Here is a 16297-nt window from a genome sequence, read left to right as displayed (position 1 = left end):
GCGTGAAGGCGAACCATCAAGCTGATTGAAAGAGCGAAGGTGCATAGGAAATGTGGATACTGTTTGTATTGAAACGGAAGGAAGTTTTAGATGAGTCAGAGAGGAGAGAGTGTGAGAAAGGAAATGGGGAAAAAGAGGCTTCATCTTAAGGGTCGGGAGAAAGTGCTAACGACATGTTGGGAAACGAAAGGTATATAATGGAAAATAGAGGGGGAAGGGTGAGTGTAGGCATTGAAGGATTCAGGTTCACTAGTTTTGAAAGGAGTCAGATAGCTTAGGGTAAGAAATGGAAGAAATAGCGTGTTTGGTGAAATGATAATGCTGAATAATGAGTATACACATTGCTGATTTACTGAAAAAAACATGTTTTATTGTTGTTACAGTTACCCCTGACGAAGGACCCCAGTGGTCTGAAATGCATTGGGTTAAATAAACTGCGTTTTTAATGAACTTTGCCTCAGTACGTGTTATTGGTGAAAGGTTCAGACGGCCGGCCATAACATGAGAAACCTTGAAAATTGCACTATCTTGCAGGAGGAGCAAAACGTTTTAAGAATACGAAAATTAACGAAGAAAACAAGTTGAAAAATTAAGAGTGAAAAGACATTTTAAAAATAATTTCGCAAATGCGAAACAAAGAAAAAAGCTGTCGCCACTGAGTTTGGGGCAAAGGTAGCCCCGATCGTTGATGTTGTTTTAAATTACAGATTTGGACCAATTTACAGTGTAGACCGAATACTTCCCAAAATGTGTGGAAATGTGAAGTGCTCTATTTATTGAGGCACTTGGTGATGCCAGATATAACAGTACGTCATCAGCATACAGGGAGATTTGATCTTCCCAGCCCTCCGCACAGCAAAGCCCCCTCATTATTGGGTCTTTGCTTATCCATAGTACCAAAGGCTCTAGCATCAAAGCAAAGAGCAGTGCCGAAAGGGGGCAGCCCTATCTGGTCCCCCTCTCCAAATTGAACACTCCAGATTTCATGTTATTTACCACAACTTGCACCATAGAGTCCAAAACAGAAGCTTTATCCAGCTGATAAAGTTGGGACCAAATCCTATTTTCCCAAGTACTGCAAACATATATAGCCATTCAATAGTATCAAATGCCATGGTGGTGTCGAGGTACACCACCACTGCATCTTCCATTGTTGTATCTATTCTCCCCATTACACCATGTAGACTTCAAAGATTGAGTGAGGTATTTCTTGCTGGCATAAAGCCCGATTGGTCAGGGTGTACCAGTTTTGCAATGACCCCAAGCACCCGGGTGGCCAATAATTTAGTCAAGATTTTTACCTCTGCCTTGGGCAGGGATATCGGTCTGTATGAGTAGCACTCATTTCTAGGTTTACCACTCTTGTGGACAAACACTATGGTGGACAGTCTTTGGTCTGCCGAGAGTTTCCCTTTTTCCCTGACTCTCCAAAAACATCTTGGTGAGGTGTGGTGCTATCTTGCTGGGGGTTAATTTATGCAGTTAGATGAGTATACCATTTCGGCCGATTGCCTTCCCTGACCGCAATTTGCTAATTGTTTGCTCCACTTCTGTGTACGTGATGTTGTTTTCTAAAATGGAGAGGTTGTCTGCTGAAAGGACAAGGAGGGGCATGTCTGACAAAAGGGAGTCCGCTTCCTCTTCTGTTGAGTCAGTTCGGGACTTATATATGCACTGAAAATGGTCCGAAAATCTATTTGCTATTTCTTGTGGGTCAACTGTGACTCTGACTCATCCCTCAACTCAGCCACAAGTCTGTTGCTTTGTTCTCGTCCGTCTAGCCACGCCAACAGTTACCTTTGCTTTGTCCCCTTCTGCGTAGATCCTACAAATTGTGGCCCTGTGTTGTATCCATGTAGTGGCTGTGATGAGACCCCTGAACTCTTTTAGATTAATCTCTAGCATGGTTTGATTTCTACTATATCCTCCCCTCGTACTCTCTCTTCCAAGTGCAAGATGTCTATTTCTGACCTGGCAAGGTTGGCGGGTTTCTCTTTACAGATCCCAGCATTCTGGGAGACTGCGTGGCCTCTGATCACTGTATTAAAGGCTTTCCAGAGCAATTGCGCTGACTCCACTGATCCCTAGTTCTCCTGGAAATAGAGCTCTATTTCTTGGGAAACTGTCTTTCTATCTGATTGGACTTACAGGAACCAGGGATTTATCTGAGCCATTCTTCCTAACTGTGGTTTTCCCTCCTCTACTAGAGCCAACACTGGGAATGGTCCAAAAAACCCTTTGCCAAGTAGCAAACCTCTTTGATTTGTCCCACCTGGTTTGCAGGTACTAGTATGTCATTTATTCTGGAACGACTTTTATAGGCTCCCAAGTGAAAAGTGAACTGGGCTTCAGCAAGGTAAAGGATATGCCATGCATGGATTAGTCCCATGGCACCTATATAGTCACAGAGAAGTGTTCGTGAGGGGGTACCTCCCTTGGGGGAGACCAATCCAGCTACCCCAATATGATGGAATTAAAGTCTCCACCCAGAAAGAGCAACTACATAGGAAGAGCAAGCAGCAGGTCTCCCAGGTCTTTAAAAGCTAAGGCGTGGAGACCGGGCAGTACATATATGGATATTAATGTGATAGTTTTGCCTTCCCATCTTCCCGAGGTTGCCGTATATCTGCCCTGTTTGTCGGTCCATGTGCTTTGAATGATCATTGGGAAGTTTTTGTTTAGCATTATTCCTACCCCTCTGGATCCCGCGCTAAATGCCAAATGTGCCACAAGTTTGTACCACCACCTAGTCAAGGCCCCACATATGTTTCCTACAAAATGCATCTCCTGCTGGAGAAATACATCTGGTGAGTGTCGCTTTATGTATTGATTCAAAAAGGGGGTGGTGATGGACAGAGTATCTGAGTTAATCAGAACACTCCTACCCAGTCAAGAGATCAGGGCTTGATCCATCACCGTTTTTTAGCTCACTGCACCATCCCAGTTCAGAACCTGGCTATATGCAAATTAGTCTGTCCCTGGCCCAGTGCATCATTGGAACAGGGCAGACCAAACTACCAAGCCAATTCTTCACTGGAAAGGAAACAAGCTTCCGGGGACCGGTTTCTGGCATTACAGCCGTCTTCGGCCCAGCTTGCTTGAATCCTGATGGTGCAGTGAGCAAGGGACTCATGTCTGAGCATACCCTTCCACACATATGGTGGCCAAAATAGTTTCAAAAAGGGGGTGGTGATGGACAGAGTATCTGAGTTAATCAGAACACTCCTACCCAGTCAAGAGATCAGGGCTTGATCCATCACCGTTTTTTAGCTCACTGCACCATCCCAGTTCAGAACCTGGCTATATGCAAATTAGTCTGTCCCTGGCCCAGTGCATCATGGGAACAGGGCAGACCAAACTACCAAGCTAATTCTTCACTGGAAAGGAAACAAGCTTCCGGGGACCGGTTTCTGGCATTACAGCCGTCTTCGGCCCGGCTTGCTTGAGTCCCTTGCTCATTGCACCATCAGGATTCAAGCAAGCCGGGCCGACGACGCCTGAAATGGCAGAAACCGGTCCCCGGAAGCTTGTTTCCTTCCCAGTATAAGAATTGGCTTGGTAGTTTGGTTTGCCCTGTTCCCATCATGCACTGGGACAGGAACAGACTAATTTACATATAGCCAAGTTCTGAGCTGGGATGGTGCAGTGAGCTAAAAAACGGTGATGGATCAAGCCCTGATCTTTGGACTGGGTAAGAGTGGTCTGCTTAATTCAGGCACTCTGTTCATCACCACCCCCTTTTCTGAATCATTTTGTCCACCATAAGCGTGGAAGGGTATACTCAGATGTGAGTCCCTTGCTCATTGCACCATCAGGATTCAAGCAAGCCGGGCCGACGACGCCTGAAATGGCAGAAACCGGTCCCCGGAAGCTTGTTTCCTTCCCAGTATAAGAATTGGCTTGGTAGTTTGGTTTGCCCTGTTCCCATCATGCACTGGGACAGGAACAGACTAATTTACATATAGCCAAGTTCTGGGCTGGGATGGTGCAGTGAGCTAAAAAACGGTGATGGATCAAGCCCTGATCTTTGGAATGGGTAAGAGTGGTCTGCTTAATTCAGGCACTCTGTTCATCACCACCCCCTTTTCTGAATCATTTTGTCCACCATAAGCGTGGAAGGGTATACTCAGATGTGAGTCCCTTGCTCATTGCAACATCAGGATTCAAGCAAGCCGGGCCGACGACGCCTGAAATGGCAGAAACCGGTCCCCGGAAGCTTGTTTCCTTCCCAGTATAAGAATTGGCTTGGTAGTTTGGTTTGCCCTGTTCCCATCATGCACTGGGACAGGAACAGACTAATTTACATATAGCCAAGTTCTGAGCTGGGATGGTGCAGTGAGCTAAAAAACGGTGATGGATCAAGCCCTGATCTTTGGACTGGGTAAGAATGGTCTGCTTAATTCAGGCACTCTGTTCATCACCACCTCCTTTTCTGAATCATTTTGTCCACCATAAGCGTGGAAGGGTATACTCAGATGTGAGTCCCTTGCTCATTGCACCATCAGGATTCAAGCAAGCCGGGCCGACGACGCCTGAAATGGCAGAAACCGGTCCCCGGAAGCTTGTTTCCTTCCCAGTATAAGAATTGGCTTGGTAGTTTGGTTTGCCCTGTTCCCATCATGCACTGGGACAGGAACAGACTAATTTACATATAGCCAAGTTCTGAGCTGGGATGGTGCAGTGAGCTAAAAAACGGTGATGGATCAAGCCCTGATCTTTGGACTGGGTAGGAGTGGTCTGCTTAATTCAGGCACTCTGTTCATCACCACCCCCTTTTCTGAATCGCTTTATGTATTGAAGCACTACTCCCCATTTGAGCTTATCTCCCAGCCTCTCGAATATTATCAACACCCCGAGATAGTATAGCTAGTGCGTTTCCATACATGTTGCAAACGAATTGCATGATGCCCCCTCATGCTGTGAATTAGTGTCATTTAAACTATATAACAAACATAACTGTAACCCCAAGACCCCTCCCTGCTTCCCTGCAATCTGGGCTGAAAACCACCTCTATCCACAACCTTGCAGAGTGCCCATGTAGAAACTCTATTAAAGAAAGTGGGGGGAGTTTGTTCTCTATACCTTCCACAACCGCCAATGTTTTACAGTCAGATTCCACTATGCCGCTGTGAGTAGAGTGTAGTAGAGCCCCTGTAGGCTGGAACCTACTGTATGATAGCCGATGTTGTACCCTGTGTTTGAACAGCTTTGCATTTACTTGTTTAGTTCTACAGTCTCACTCTTCTAAGGCTTTTCCATCTTTTTGCTGCCATGGGTTTGCATCTGGTGCTGTCTGCTTGTTAGGGGAATGGACACTTCTCTGCCTGGAGCTCTTTCCATTGACCGGCCTCCACCCGTCCAGCCATTCCTGTTGCAATTCTGGAGTATAGAAAAACCATGTCCTCCCTTTTGCCTCCACACGCAATCTTGCAGGGAACAGCATTGAATATTTAAGTTCTCTTTCTCGAAGCTTACTTTTGGCTCCCTAGAAAGAGCATCTCTGTTTCTGCACATTGACAGGTTTTGGCCTTCCATCTGGCACGCGATGTGCCCTCCCCACCAAAAAGAAATAAGATAGGTTTTTAGGATGTAGGTGTATGGTGATAAGGCTTCCACAAAGAGGTCTGGCCTGGGCCCATCTGCTCGCTCCAGCACTCTAAAAATTCGGACATTGTTTTGGCGCGACTGCCCATCATAATTGTCCAGTTTTCCATCACTTTACTAGCTACTTGCAGGTCTTTGATTTGTTGCTGCATCATTTTTTAATCATGGCTGAGATCCGTTGTGACTGTTTCCATCACCTTTAACTTTTGGCTCATTTTATGCAGTCCATCCTACTTTCAAGCAATGTACAGACCCCGGTAATGGCATTCATAATATCTTTCAGAGAGGGGTCATCTGACTCCTGCTGTGTAGTTGAATTCATTGTTGCATTCTCGGCTACATCGATCTCTGCAGTTTTTGACAGGGCATACTTATCCAGTTTTGATTGGTGGGTACTCTTAAGCCCTTTGCTCCCGGACATCACCCGATTTTACCTCCGGAGGGGAAGGGGAGGGAAACAAAAGGTCTTTCCTAGTCATGGTTTCATGACTGCTGGGGGTACTACTCACCAACTGCTTTTAGAGCACCATTGCTGTATGCCCCCTGCGGCCTGTCAGGGTTCCCCCCAGGGAGTCAACTCAGATCTACAAGATCGGAAGGACTCCTGCACTCTGATTTATGCTTCTCCTGGTGGTTTGTCGGTGTGCAGTTGATGCTTGCTTTGGCTCCCCCCCCCGAGTAAACAATCCGGCCTGGGGCCAGTGGTGTATCTGCTGTGGGTGTGCGTATGCTGTTTTCGGGGTGACCACCCACTTCAAGGCTATCTCCTCCAATTTGGGCAAGAGCTGTAATTTCCCTCTACCATGCTGCAACCTCCCAACTCCACAGTATCTGCATTAATGGTCTCGAATGTCAACTTCAAGAAAGTGCTATTTGTAACTGGCTGACTGCTAGAGGATAGTATGCTGATCAATTAAGCAGCCGGGACCCTCCTTGTTGGGCTTGATAGTAAGAGGGCTTCCCTTCGGGATCCTCTGTGGGGCTGACTATTGATGTCAGCAGCTCCCTGCCCTTTCCCTGCTTACTTGCTGTCTTGTGACCCGTTCCAGCTCTTTTTAGCACAGTCCTGTTGCTCGGATCCCCAAGGCATGGGCAGTATTTGCTAGTTTGTTAAGATTTTGAGAGGGGGGGTTGTGCTTCTCAGCTGTACTGATGACCCCCCTCATGGCTCCTTTTTTGTGCTGTTCTGGTCGTAACCTCCTGCGGGGCCCAGGCCGCACTGCACCACTCGGTCGTGCTCCTCTGTGGGAGGGGATGGAAATTGCCCAGCGCAATACCTGTCCGGCTGTGGGAATGGCGTGTTGCTACTGGTTGCGGCGAGCTCCCGGGAACCTGCTGCTTCCCTTCGTTCGCCAATCCCCCCAGTGGTTTTACTTTCACGCAGCTTTGTCTCTTACACAAGCCTGTGTCTTCTTGCAAGGACTGGGCCTCGTTTCTTTACTTGGCTCTGCTCAGGTGGTAGAGGCGGCAATTAATTTGTTTAAGCGCACTGCTATCGGCACTACCTTTACCGCAACAACGGTCAGATAATTTGGACGGATTTAGTGGCGGTGGGGGTCATAGACTGCGGAGCTCTTCTACCCCGCGACCACCTTGGCTATGAGTAGCCACTTCCCAACTGATCAATACTGTTGTTGTTAAATTAAAGGTTTTGCATTATCCCTACTGTTCAAATGTTTTCTTTTTAACATTTGTCGGGGGTTTCCTGCAGTGGGTGTTAGAGGTATGCTTGTGCTGAGACTCTGGATTCACTGCATGTTTGTGGGGTTTTGGGGTTTGTTCTGTGTGTCAGGATTCTGTGGAGGTAGCCCTGATAACAGACTATTCCGTTCATGGCATACTTTTAGGTGACAATGTGAAACCTTGTGGTTTCTTTGGAGACAGTAGTGACACTCTATTATAGGTTGAGGCAGCCCACCCTTTGGCTCTCTGTTGAGAGCATTCAGTTGGATTCCCCTGGAGCCCTGTGACTGAATTATCTCCCAATCAGGCGCCACCTGAATGATTGTGGTCTCCCTGACCCCGTTGAGGGTGCTTTCACCAGTTTCTTGCTCACTCCCGCAGAACCACGGGTTGTGAATGTAGGAGATAGCCTGTCCACTTCAGGCCAAGAGATTTTTTCCATGCGACTGGCAGGGACAAGTCCCTGAGGTGGTGTCCTGATTGTCAGACAAATCGCCTTCCCTCCCTTGGCTATTTGTCTCTGCCCTATATTGGAAAACAAGGAGGGGCTCCCAGTGCGGAAAATACACCCCTTTGCCGGGAACTGCTTCACCTGGACTGCCTCCTCGTTTGAAGAGGTGTCACGGTGGTGGTGGAGGCTGAACCGGGCAGCCCAGAGCCAGCTTATCCTCTGGGGATTTGATTACCCGGTACGTCTGGAAATCCAGGGTTTCTGGTTCCCTGCGTTCCGTACATGCTACTGCTTTGGCCATTTCTTACAAGCGATGGTGTGTGCGACCAGTACACTGTGGTGCTAGTCAGAAATTTAGGAGGTTTCCCATATGACCCTGGACGGCTCCCTCAAGGAGGGCTTGACAGCCTGGGAATGTCCTGACTAATATTCTTGAGGTGTGGGTGGATATTTTTGGCTTCTGCTCCAGGGGGTAGACTTCGAGGGAGTAGCAGGCTACAGTCCCATCCTCAGTGAACTGGATGGACATTCTCAGTTGGACAATAGGTCCCGTCTTAGTATATTGGTCGAGGAAGAAGGATCGAACAATAACTGTTCTCTGATCTTATATCCTTCTATTTCCAGTTCAAGGGGTTCAGTGAGAGAGACCTTAGCCATGGATCCTGGGATCCTCTGTATCTTAGTGTTGGTCTTTGATATAGGGGCTGCTCCTTCCCGTAGGCATGACCTTGCCACCCCTGTATCTACCAGGAAGTGGTACAGTGTTTTGCATATGAGCATTGTGACCATGGGGCCCTCCTCAAGGCTGGCCGGGGCTGCCAGGGGTTTGAGCATGGTTTACTTGCCTTGGTGGTCTTTGTGAGTGCTCCCTATTTATTTATTTTTATTTAAGAAGTTTTCTATAGCGCTGTCCAGACCCAAGGGTATCGGAGCGCTTTACAGTAGGAGCATAGCATATAATCATCGGATACATGATATAGGAGCGATGTAACAACGAATGAGTGTCAGAGTAAAGAGCAGCGTATTGTAGTGCAGAGCCTTATTGGCTTCAAGATTCTTCTGAGTCTTAGGATTGGAGCAGAGCTCGATGATTACTCACTGTCCAAAGTTATCCACTTCCTAGGGAGCGGTTGAGGAAAAGGGATTTGAGTTGTCTTTTGAATTCCACAAAGGAAGGCAAGGTTCTGAACATTCCTGCTGTTCTTTTCCTTCTGATTTTATGTGGGATGAGTAGGAAGGAGTTAGAGCTTCTCAGATTCCTGGATTGGCCTGCTTTTCTGAGTTTTTTCGCCAGGCATTCGGGTTTGCCGGTATGAAGGGCTTTATGGGTTAAGCAGGCTGTTCTGAAGCTACTTCGCATTTCTACTGGGAGCCATTTGAGTTCCTTGAGTGCAGGGGAGATATGATCAGATTTTTTGATGCCGGTGATCATTCTGGCTGCCTCATGTAGTTTTGTTTTGATGGGGGCCAAGTGCGATTTAGGGATTCCTGTTAGGACTGCGTTCCCATAGTCCAGTCTTGACAGTACCAGAGATTGGGTGGCCAGTTTGAGATCCTTGGTTGAAATGTACGGTTTTATTTTGTTCAGTAGTCTGAGGTTAAGGCACGCACTTTTGGCCGAGTTCTTAATGTGTCTCATCATGTTCAGTTTTGGGTCTAAGGTGATGCCTAGAGATTTGACAGAATCTGCTAGAGTGAGATTCCCCTTGAGCGCATCGATAGCCTTTAACCATTCGGTGATTTGGAAGTCATCATCCTTGTTCGAGATGAGGAGCGTCTCGGTCTTGTCAGGATTTAGTTTCAAGTGGTTGCTTGTCAGCTAGTCTTGTACATCTTTCAGGACATCATTTAGTCTTTGAATGTCTTTGAGAGAGGTAGTTTCCAGATAGATCTGCGTATCATCCGCATAGAGGTGGAAGCGGATGTTGGCTTTTCTGAGTAGTTTGGAAAAGGTTCCATGTAGATGTTAAAGAGTTGTGGAGAGAGCACCGATCCCTGGGGGACGCCCTTGTTGACTTGCTGGATTTCTGAGGTAAAGTTTTTGATTTAGATTGTTTGCGTGCGATTGTGGATAAAGGAGGAGAACCATTTGAGAACTACCTCACCAAGACCAGCTCTTACTTGGAGAGCACTTATGAGGAGTTTGTGGTCAACAGTATCAAATGCTGCCGACAGGTCAAGGAGAATGAGGAGGCAGCATTTGTCAGAGTCTAGTGATCCATGGATATCGTCCATGATGTTGAGAATCGCGGTTTCTGTGCTGCAGCCTTTTCTGAAGCCAGACTGGTGGGGGTCCAATAAGTTGATGTTGTCCAGGTGCTGTGTTAGTTGATGTAGTACGCATCTTTTGTGTGTTTTTGAGAGCAAGAGGAGGTTTGACACAGGTCTGAAATTGTTCAGATCTGTCGGATCTAGGCCGGGTTTTTTCAGTAGGGGGTGACTTGCCCCATTTTAAGGCAATCAGGAACCACTCAGTTTTTTAGGGAGCTATTTATGATTTCGCTCCAGAGCGCTGCAAAGGCATGCTTAATTTTTTTGATCAGTAGGGGAGGAAAGGGGTCTAGGACATGTGCTGAGGGTTTGGAGGTGGAGATCAACGTGATTATCTCCATTTCTTGAACTGGACGGAAGCTGAGCCAGGAGTTGGGAGAGGAGCAAGGAGAGAGAACATGTGGCACAACCGTGATGCTCTTCGTGAGGTGTGAGTTGTTGATGTCTAATGATAGTTTGATTTTTGAGATCTTGTCGTTGAAGAAATGGGCGAATTTGTCACAGAGTTCTTTGGACGCCTGTACAGATGCGGACACTGGCTTGGAGGTTTGCTGTCTAATGATGCTATAGAGCTCCTTAGGTCTGTTTTTGGCACTGTCTAGTGCCTCGCGGAAGAAGCTGGATTTCTTGTTTTTTATGTGGTTGTTGTACTTCCTACGGGCTGATTTAAGTTGATCACGGAGGATGGAGGTTGGGTTGTTTCTCCACTTTCTTTCTTTGGCTCTTAAGTTCCTCCTTTCGGTGTTGAGGTCAGAGTTGAACCATGATCTGGATGGGATGGCTCTGCTCTTTTTGAGCTTCAAAGGAGCTATTTTGTCAAGTAATGATGCTAGCTCAGTATTGTACCGGTCGGTGAGGTCGTTGGTGGAGAGGTGGTCTTTGATGTAGGGGAAGAGTGAGCTTATCTGATCTTCCAGGATTCCCAAGGGAACTTGGGAGAAATTTCTCAGCCATTTGGGGGGATCTTGTGGGGGTGATTGGGAGAGAGTGGGGTGATTGATATGAAATAGGATCATGTGGTGGTCTGACCAGTCAACGGGGAGTATGTGGTTGACAGTGATTGTGTTTTTTTGAGCAATGATGGCATCTAGTGTGGCTCCTTTGTAGTGTGTCTCCTCTGTGCAGTATTAGATTAGATTGTCATCACAGAGCAAACTGGACAGCGATTGGGTTAGAGGGTTGTTGGTCTCGTTCCACCGTAGGTTCAGGTCAACGAGAATTAGATTATTATCACCAAGTGCACCTTGAGCTATCAGGTCAGATAGTTGTTCTCCAAATGCGGCGTTTGTACCTGGGGGTGATAGAGCAGGTGACACAGTAAAGAACCACTAGTCCCCTGGGTTCTCAGGCAGAATTCTAGGCTTTCTCCTTTGCTGTTGGACTAATAGGAGTGGGAGCCTTCCTCTTTGCTGTTGCTAGCTCTGTGGTCATGTATGGTGTGTGTTGGGTCCACACCTCAAATGGCCCACATTCTTAACAGGTTGCATGTCTCTCTCTTGGCTCTCATGTTTGGTTTAAACGAATGATTTGATGAGTTCCATGATATTGGTATCAAATTTTCCACCTGCAGGCCAGGGGAAGGCATGGCCCCTGGTATGGACATGCCACCCACAGCTGTGTCTCTCTTGTCTCCAAGCCTGGCTGGGTAATTTCACATTTGTGTGGTCTAGTGGAGTCTCCATGATGAAGTCGGAAGCTTGTTTGTTTTACGGGTTTTTTAACATTTGGGTTATCTCAAGAATTTCATTCAAGATTGTAGTGTGTTTTATCTAGGTACCTGAATCAATATCCTATTATTTGCCCTTGTCCGGTTATAAATCAATCTTATCCCTGCAAACGGCACAGAAACCCTTTTTCATAATTCGGTCATAGCGCATGCTGTCACATTAAGCAAGCCTATTCCTCCAGCCCCCTAGAAAGCACACCGAGTTCTTAAACAAATCCAAACCTCCAGCTAACCTGGGAAATCCCCTCTGCTATTGTTTTGATTTCGTCCGAGAACTCCTGTAATAGTTCTTAATGACATCTTTATTGACGTCTTATGTCCATCCTTTCAGGTATAAATATACCAACGCTGCCTTAAGCAAGGACACGGTGGTGGTGAATCTGGAGCAGCGACTACTTGCCGAGAGCCCAGCTGATGAGAGCCCACGGACGCTGCCCCTCCCTTTTGACGCGCTGAGAGAGACGCTGTCTTTTCTCCTGCGGAGAAATTCAGCTTCCGGCGCTTCCAGCTTGCCCTTGCGGGTGAACTGGGATGTCGAGTTCTGAGAGAGAGATACCAGCCCTCCTGCCTTCAAATCCCCAGGTACTGAACTGACTAAACCCTTACAGAGAATTCTTGAGTCAGATTCTTGGCAAACCAAACTTAACTTAAACTGCTACTTACTTACTCCTTCCCATGTATTAGGCTTAGGTCAGGTACACCGGGGTAGGCATAGTTAGAAGCACCAGTTGAGTACGATTAGTCAAATGTATATATGTATGTATCTATTTTATCCATTTTAAAGTATCATATGGCTAAGAAACCATATCAATGCTTTTACAGTATTATTTCATAATCCTGATTTTACTGTATGCACTTTACTTAACTATAAGTATTGCAATTACAGCAATTCATTTCTCTTGTATGAGAAAAGAGACTGATCAATAAATAACACCTTTTATTGAAAACGCCCGTCTCTTCTTTTCTCTGCAATCTGGTGAAACTAAGTACGCACATAGTGACTGAGTAAAATAGCTGTCTTTTGTTTTCACACAACTCTAGAGATACACTCTTAATCAGGGAGAGCAAAGTTGTCATGTTCTATGGTTGTCAGAAACTAAATCCCTTCTTGTCTATCCAGGGAGGTTAAACTCCTCCTCGCTTATTCGAGAAAGTTTCTAGTGAACTCTGAGCTAGCTGGCAAAAACTTAAGTCTAATATCGTCAGTAAAAGACCTAGTTAACCTCTGTCCTACGTCTATATTACTGAAGATATTATTCCAATGCGCAGAGTCTATTGGGAATATAGGAACTACACTACATGGCGCCCAACAGTTTGGTAAGGTGATAAATCTAACGCAAGGCATCAGAGTAACTCAGTCGTGCTTTTTCACACAGACCCTTTCTCCCGTAAATACTCCAAAGACGTCTGGAGTGGGTCAAAGGTTAAAATCCGCAGGAACTTAGTGGAAAGAGATTTCTTTGTATAGTTTTTGGTTTATTCAACGTTGAAGGATACAGTGTTCCAAAATATTGTGCACCTAATCTTTGTTTCCTTGAAACTTGATCTGCAACAAAAAACCTTCTTGTCAGTAAAATGTCAGACAATGAGGAAGAAAGGGAGGCAGCTAGAATAGCAGCTCAACTCCTAGCGGATGACACAAGTCTCCTGCAGACTGACCCGGACGCAATACACATCCCGGTCAACATAAGGAAAACTATAACTATTAAACTTATAGAGAATGGACTAACACCAAGAGGTGGTACAGTCATATTCGTAATTGAGGCACACGAATATCGGCAGACAGAGGTATTCTATTCATGGATAAACTTTCCAGCAGCAAATGCTGTCACAAAAAAATTCCACTATTATAAAATAGAGGAACCTCCGGATGCGTACACTCCTTTCGAGGAGGTGGAAATCCCATTAAAATACCAAGAGCACCTGCTCTGGTTTAAAGGCGCCCTAAAACATAATGATCACATCACCAGGCTCGGTCCACTAGGTAGACCAGGAGCAGCGTGGCCGGTTCTAGCCGGCTACACACCACATCCAGACATTGAAAAAATGTCTAAACCAGAACTTCTAGTCCAACTAAAAGTACTAATTAAAATACATAGACAATTAGTCCAATATGTAATGCGGACTTCAAAGGTCAACCAGCTATTAAAATTCCACAGCTGACCCCTCATCAGGGGAACACAAATAAAATCACACCACAGAACATACAGTCATGTCTAGGTAAAGTACCCATAAAACGGGAACAAATTCCATTCTGGTTAGCACAAAAAATCACTCAAATAAAGGCAGTATTTCCAGATACTACCCCTACTGAGAAACACAGAATTCTGACTATCTGTCTTCCAATGGGGATCGCACCACATGTGGAGGACTGTGACACTTGGGGCACAATCTTTGCTTCCATTTACACAAAAACACATGGTGTTCCGTCCATGGCGGTAATACCAGATGTGCTAAGACAGATTCAAAATGAGTACGGTCCAGAACCTGCTTTAACTCTGGGTATGAAATTACTGAAAGACTTCAAGCAGGTCTCGGCTATATTACTAGCCAACCTAAAAGGGGAAGCGGCATCTGTAGCGATCCGCCAGAAGTTGAAAGAAACAGATATAGCAGAACAACCATTTGAACTTGCCAGAATCATAGAGAAATCCTATGAAGAACTAGGAAGAGATAGTTTGGGTGGGAAACCAGTGAAACCACAACTAACTGAAAATCCTGAAAAGGTATTCATTAAAAATAATCTGAACACTCCAAAAAAGAGCTGGGATGGAAATAAACAATCCACTCCCAAAGAAAAAAGATTCCAGTCCAGAGGAAGGTCTCCTCGGCGGAGAGAAAAATCTCCGGACCAAGGACACAAGTCTCCCCAGAGGGAGCCCTCTGAGAAAAGATACAACCTTAGAAATCGGGATAATTTGAAGAAACCTGATAGATATCAAGATATTGATACACGTCCCTCTCGATCTTTTCAGACTTCCTCGCAGAAATCGGAAAGAAGAGGATGGTCAGAACACAGGGAAGAGCACGGCAAGTCCAAAGACAAGGAACCTGCTCATCAAAGTAAAAAATTACAATTTCCAAAAAAGAAGGTAGCCAGTATTAAAATAGTCAAACATGCCGAGGATCCTGAGGACACAGCTGAAAAACGGAGAGTGGGTTCAGACAATGCTAGACAGCGCAGCCGAAGTGAGTTAAGCTCGCAAGATCCTGATGAATCATCTGGAGACAGTGGACACGAATGAATATATTCAGGTGGAAACTGCAGATACCAGAATTAGCAAACCTCATAAAATATACGAAATAACGTTACGTATAGAGGGAGATAAGACTAGGAAAATAAGGGGTCTATTTTGGGATAACCTCTCCAAAGGCTATGACATCCTTTTAGCTGAAAAAGACTGGCCACCAGAGTTTGTCAGGGAGTGCCCTCATGGCGAAGAAATGATTATGCCTGCCTTCTCAAATCACATTCCAATTCATAAAAAATATACACTTGCAAGAAAGTGGGCAGTAGCCCAGGCTCCTGCATTATATAAAAATCATGTTGGATGGGATGAGGACTCACCTCCTCACAAAATCCAGTTAAAATCACAACCAACTGCACAGAGGCAGTACCCAATTAAGCAAGAAGCTAAAAAACAGGTCAGGGAGATCTTAGATCAACTTGAATACCAGGGGGTGATTGAAACTTGCAACTCACAAATGAACAATCCTTTGTTTCCTGTCTCCAAACCAGACGATTCATATCGACTAGTTTTGGACTACAGACACCTTAACTCATGTGGCAAAACTTTTGCAGTACAAAACTCACACAGTGCAGCACTAATGAATAACATAGTGCGCAAAAAAATACAAAACAACATTAGACATCTCTAATGGTTTCTTTTGTCAAAACATAGCACCTGAAAGCAGATATTTGACCGCTTTCTCAATAAATGGCTCGTTTGCCACAGGGGTTCAAGAACAGCCCAGGATTATTCTCAGCGAGAGTAACAGAGTTGCTACAAACATATGATGATGAGGCATTATCTTATGTCGATGACATCTATCTAACAGATGATGACTTGGATACTCACTTGAAAAGAGTGAACACCATAATACTTGGGTTCGCAGCAGAGGGTTACAAATTCAACTTCAAAAAGTCAAGAATTGCCCATCTAACTGTCCTGTTTTTAGGATATGAATTATCAAGTGAAGGCAAAAGCCTGGCAGACAATTTCTTAGAGAAATGTGCTGTAATCCAAGCACCAAGAACGCTGAAAAACTTACAATCAATTCTAGGTTTCCTGAATTTCGGAAGAACTTACATTCTAAATTATGCAGAGAGGGTTAAACCTCTCTATGAGCTGATAAAACCAGATTTTAAAACAATCAATTGGACTAAAAAACACACAGAAATTTTGAGATCATTACAAACAGACATGTTAGCTAAAACAAAATTGCAAACACGTGATAACACACGCAATCTTGTGATTCGAGTCATCCCAGGAAGATGCGGATTCACATACCTAACCTCTAATGAGGGAGAAACGGTACCAATAGCATACACATCTCACTTG

Source organism: Lissotriton helveticus, chromosome 11 (assembly GCF_964261635.1).
Source record: "Lissotriton helveticus chromosome 11, aLisHel1.1, whole genome shotgun sequence".
NCBI lineage: Eukaryota > Metazoa > Chordata > Amphibia > Caudata > Salamandridae > Lissotriton > Lissotriton helveticus.
The sequence above is the reverse complement of the archived record's forward strand: the minus strand, read 5'-3'. Positions refer to the sequence as shown.